Consider the following 6,000-nt stretch of genomic DNA (forward strand, 5'->3'; position numbering starts at 1 on the left):
ATATACACTGTGTTCAACACAGAAGATACAAATAGTAATAAGAAAGATAAATCCTTGCCCTCAAGGATCTTACAGTCTAATAGGAGAAGATAACCCATAAAAGGAGAGCAAAAGGATAGGGTCCAGAAGGTACCTGGGGCATGATGTTCCTTGAAGTCAAAACCAAACAGAGCTGCTGATTGAAAATCGAACTACCTGGAAAGTTTGGATCTAAGCCCTCTATAGAGGAAGGCTTTGGGAGGAGTTTATTGCCTCATCTTCCAGTCCTCCAATCTGAGGGAAGAGGTAACATCTAAAAGATGAGAAGCTGTTGAGTATCAAAAACCAGTCAATCAGCATGATGTTGACAATTCAGGTCATGGGCTTTTCCTGGGTGAAGCATGGTGTTCCTGGGGTTCAAACCAACTGGAGCTGCTGATGGAAAATGGAGTGTTACCTGATGCCTTGGAGAAGGTAGAATTTGAACTGATCCTTGAAGGGTATGAAAACCTTTTAACAAGTAGAGGTGGGGAGGGAGCATAGTTTTTAACAGAAATCTAACCATATAAGTGTTATCAATCAAAATGAGAAAAAATGCCTTTCTTCAACATTGTGGTTTATGAGATATTTTAAAACTTTAACTGTTCTGACTGATATTTTTCTGAATTTCTGTCTGCATCTTACTAACTACAGCTTAAAACTTGGGTAGAATTTGTAAGATTGCCTTAATATTGCCATTTTCAGGGGCATAAGTGTGGAAAATGTCATGTACGTTGGTTATTCAAACAAGTATTTAGTGAAATTACTCTGAGATGCCATAAGTAATTTTAACCAAGCATAATTGATTTCCCTCTCTTTACTGAAGAGCTATTTGAAGTTCAAGGCTTATAGTGGAAAGTTGAAAATACAAAAGCAATGTCTTAACAAGAAAATATTCAAGTTATTATAGCATAGAAATGCCACCAGCTGAGAACACAGTTTTTCACCAATTTCAGAGAAAGGAGACAGAAGTTCCTCATTAAAAGAGAAAGGGAATGTCTCTTCAGAATTGTCTGTCAAGAATCACAGAGTGAGATTGAGAGATTGAGAGAGCTATAGTAAAGAGGGCCAACCAAGAGAGGATTTACTTGTTTAGAACAAAGCATTCAAGGATTGTAAGGGCAGGAAATGGAAGCAGTGATATAAGGCAAGGATGATTAATGGAGTACACTGGGAAAAAATGAATTAACATCAACATATATGTATTAAGGACCTGCTATGTGTAAGACTGTAGTAGGCACTATAAGAATGAAGATGAAAACTGATCCATCCTGTACTAAAGGAAGAAGTAGTGAAGAAATTATATTTATTTATTTATTTCCTACAAATGCCATTGGGTGGGACACAAAGTAAAAAAAAAAAAAAAGACAGAATCAACAATTGACCAGTTGAGAAAACAATGAGTAATATTCTAAAAAGAACAAAAACAGCAATGCTTTATCATAAGATGCAATTTTATCTAATCCTAATTCAGTCTCCTTCTGGTTTAGATCCTGGTGCTCAGAACCTTTTATCTTACCTCCAGATGCTCAGTTGTGATTTTAATTTCTTTCCACCCTGGGCCCTGGAGGAATCAGGTTGTCAGAATATGACAACATCGCAGCAAGAATTTACTCTATCCAGGGTAGATGGTGCTATTTTAAAGAGGGAGTTTCATCTCTTACATATTAGAATTAATGAACACTGACAGAATTTAAGTAAAGGTGATGGCAGCACTAGTTCTTATTTTAACCACATCAAATTGTCCTATTACTTGCCTGACATGAGAGAAGCACAAATTACCTCAGTGTCTTCATGCTTTTCCAGAATGAAACTTGATAAGTTTCCTCACTGATATTGGAAAATCACGTTATGTTGATTATAACCAAGAAAAGTACAATTTGAAAACTATATTAACATAAACTTATTACTTTCATGAATATACACATATATGAATATATGCATGTATTAAGTATATCTGCTATAGATTTCATTCAGAAAAGATGATGATTTATCACAGTATCAAAACTGTAAAAATAATTATCAAGAGAAAACGGACAATTTTTGCTCTAAGAAGTAAAAGTAGCCAACAAGGATTAGTGGTGATGATAATAACAATAATTCATTTTTTTCAACAAGTATTTTTTATGTTGTTATGTACCAAGAACCATGCTAGCATACAAGAAAGGCACACGGTGGGGGAGAATAAGAAGGATGTAGCATATCATCAACGATGCCTCCCACCACTTGGATATAATCCCGCCTTACTTTGGTCTTGGAGAATCCCTGTGTTCCTTCAAGATACAGCCTAAGCACTACCTGAAGCCTTTCTGATTCCCCCAGCTACTAGCTATTTCTTTCTTACTACTTTTAGCGAAGTAGTTGAGACACTGTATTTCTTTGACTTCATTATTTTTAATGCTTATTTTGTATGTGTCCTTCTTGTTTCCTGTGTCCAAATATAAGTTGTTTGAGAGCAGGCATTGATTCACTCCTCTTCGTATCCTCAGCACCTAATGTATTCCATTAGTCATCACTGACCCATATCACCACTTCCATTTCCTCCCCTTCCTATCCCTGAATACTTAGTTCCAGACAAGTAGACCCTCTCTTAGTGGGCACATTTTACTCTTACTTTAACTCATTCAGTCCTTTCATCCCAGGGGCCATCTCCAGTTGTCCTGATCTATATCTGGCTAATGGACCCAGATGGCTCCAGGGGGAAAGTGAGGCTGGTGACTTCATACAGCCCTCCCTATTTAAATCCAATTCACTTGCAAGTCATGGAATCACCTTCCTGATGTCATGGTCCTCTTTGAGAATGAAGGACAAACAGCAACAACAACCTTTCATTCTACTCTGATTTCTGACCGACAATTTTGAAGTCACATTCCTTTTCCTTTTCAATGAGGCACTTCTCTCTCCTTTGTTGGAGATTGGTAAATACACATACACACACACACATATATGTATGTGTGTGTGTGTGTATATATATACATATATATATACATATATATACATATATATATATACATATATATATATACATATATATATTTTCAGCTCATGGTATTTTTATGATATAACACTTGAGTATTTTCTTGTTAAGACACTTTTCATATTTTCAATTTTCCTTGCATAAATGCTTGATAATTGATTATTGACTGATTCAATTGATAATTGAAGAGGCAGTGGGTTACTCTTGCAGTGAGAATGTGATTAAATAGATGACCAATCAGACCACGATGGCTGCACTTGACCTACAAAGGCACAAGAGGATGGGCGCCAGCCTTTGGGTAGATCTTCTATGGAGGGTTTTCACAAAGCCACAGAGACAAGAGTCACTGAGGCTAAGAAGGCATCAGTACAAGGAATATCCACCCTACTGAAACCACGAATGCATCAAAGCCCCTACTCAGGGAACCGCTGAGATTTTTCACTTCTTTTTGGGAGGACACCTGGCTGCCACGTCCCCATTAGAATCCTTTCTCTTTTCTCCCTATTGCAACATCCCTGTTAAGGGGCAATCCTATTCATTACTAGTGATGGTTTTACTTCCACAGCACTGCTCATTATAAATGACCTGTGTGTATACGTCTTCCTTTCTAAGAAAATAACAAAAGCCAGAACCGCAGAGCTGGCTTGTTGCCCAGTGAATTCTTGTGACTTTGTTGCATGTTTCAGAGGATGATAAACCTCAGTACCACTGCATCAAGGAAAATAAACACAGTTGGCATTTTGCAGGGATCATTTGTGAATATTTAGCTATTACATTATAAACCTTCCCTCACCCTTAATTTCCCTTCCTAGTTGCTTGACATATAGCACAGTATAGACTTGCATAGCTCCGTCTCTTGTTTCATAAGTAAAGTCATTTTCTTATGATTTCGTACCACTGTGGTTGGCAGAAGCCTTGGAGAAACCAGTATAAACCCAATGCTAAGGACTTTGTAGTAGCTGGATCTGTTTCAGAAGACCTTGCCCATTTGCAAAATTGTGGTATAGAACTAGTTTGGGGCATCACACTCTTCCCCTTTCTGTTCCTTCTTCTGTTTATTTATGCCCCATTTCTACCCACCCTCTCCTTCCATTTTTTTTTCAATTAGCAAGCCTTTATCTTCTTTCTCTGCCACCTCCTCCTTAACCAACATTCATAAAAGATAAGGAAAATACCCTTCTAACAAATAATCATAGTCGAGCAAAACAAATTTCTGCCTCGGCCACGTCCAAAGCTATGTGTCTCATTCTTCCTCTTGAGTCTAGCACTCTGTTATCAGGAGATGGCCAGCATATTTCATTATTAGTCCTCTGGAGGCCTATTTGGACCTTGTATTAATCAGAGCTCCTAAGCCTTTCAAAGTAGTCTTTACGCTGTTATTGAATACCACTTCCTCCTTCTAATTCCCGGTCTCTTTATCGTCGCCCCATCTCCACCCCTACCTTTTCTTCAAAGCCTCTCAAGAAAGTATATTAGATCAACCATTTTCACATTGGTATGAATTTTAGCCAGTATTTTCCTCTCTAAGAGTATAAGCCATATTGCTAATTGTAAAATAACTTTTTACAAATAATAGAGGCCTTGGCGTCTGTTATTTTAATTTCAAGCTAGGTGAGAAGGCTTGAGAAGTATCTGTAGGCTAGAGGCCACACATCTTTCAAATTATACCAGCTCTGCCTGCACTTGACTCTGAGTTCCCTTTCCTCCTGGGCCCATCTAGAGCTAAAAGGGGCCTGAGAGGTCAGTTAGTTCAAAGCTCTTGCTGTACACATCAGAAAAGCGAAATCCAGAGACATTCAATGACTTGCTCAAAGTTACACATACAGGAAGGATCAGAAGCAGCATTTGAATTCAGGTCTTCTGACTCCAAAGGACTTTCCACCATATTGAGCTGAGTCTATGTGTGTTCACATTTAGAATAATGAACTCCTGAACTGAACCTGTCCAGGGCCACACTATGGTGATTGTCATGATGATTTTAAACTTTGAATGCTGAAGCAAATCAGAGAATTTTGAAACTAGAAGGGGTCCCCAGCATATGGGAAATAAAGGCTCTTAGAACTAGAAAAATACTTAGAAATCATCTTTTCAAAAAAAAAAAAACAATTACAAAAGAGAAAATGAAGGCTGGGAAGTGAAATCACTTACCCGAGGTCACACATCTGTGAGGGTTCTCAGAAGAGGAGATCATAAAATCTCCAAATGAGGTAATTTTTGTGGTTGTTGTGGAGGAGAGGTCTGCATCTGTAATTTTATTGTTATGGGGGATCTCCACATGACATGTATTGATGATTCCACTGTGACTTATGGCCTTTGTTGCCTCACACATTAAGAAGTTAATTGACATTCCAGTGGTCACCTAGTTTGCACACATGCATGTGCATGTGAGTGTATATGTGTGTGCATGTGTGTGTATGTATGTGTGTGTGTGTGTGGACGTGATCCTTGGCCTTCCTGACTCCAAGGTGAGCCTCCTATACACTATGCCACATAAGAATAATAACATTTCACATTTATAAAGCCTTAGGCATATTCAAAGTACATTTATATCACTGTTTTTTTTTCATTTAATCCTTATAGCAATACTTCATGATAAATAGGACAGGCATAATAATAATTGGGGCAGCTAGGTGGCACAGTGAATAGAATGCCAGGCCTGGAGTCAGGAAGACTCATCTTCCAGAGTTCAAATCTGGCCTCAGACACTTACTAGCGGTGTCGCCTTGAGCAAGTCACTTAATCCTGTTTGCCTCAGTTTCCTCATCTATAAAATGAGCTGGAGAAGAAAATGGCAAACTACTCTAGTATCTTTGCCAAGGAAACCCCAAACGGGGTCATGAAGAGACAGACACAACTGAAAAACGGCTGAACCACAAAATGACAGTAGTAACATGTTATATAGCACTTTCGAGTTAACACAGAGCTTCCTCACAACCCCATGAAACATGACTATGTTTCTGCATTTGACGGATGAGAAAACTGACTCTCTCACTTGCCCAACTTAA

This window comes from Trichosurus vulpecula, chromosome 7 (genome assembly GCF_011100635.1).
Source record: "Trichosurus vulpecula isolate mTriVul1 chromosome 7, mTriVul1.pri, whole genome shotgun sequence".
In the NCBI taxonomy this organism is placed as follows: domain Eukaryota; kingdom Metazoa; phylum Chordata; class Mammalia; order Diprotodontia; family Phalangeridae; genus Trichosurus; species Trichosurus vulpecula.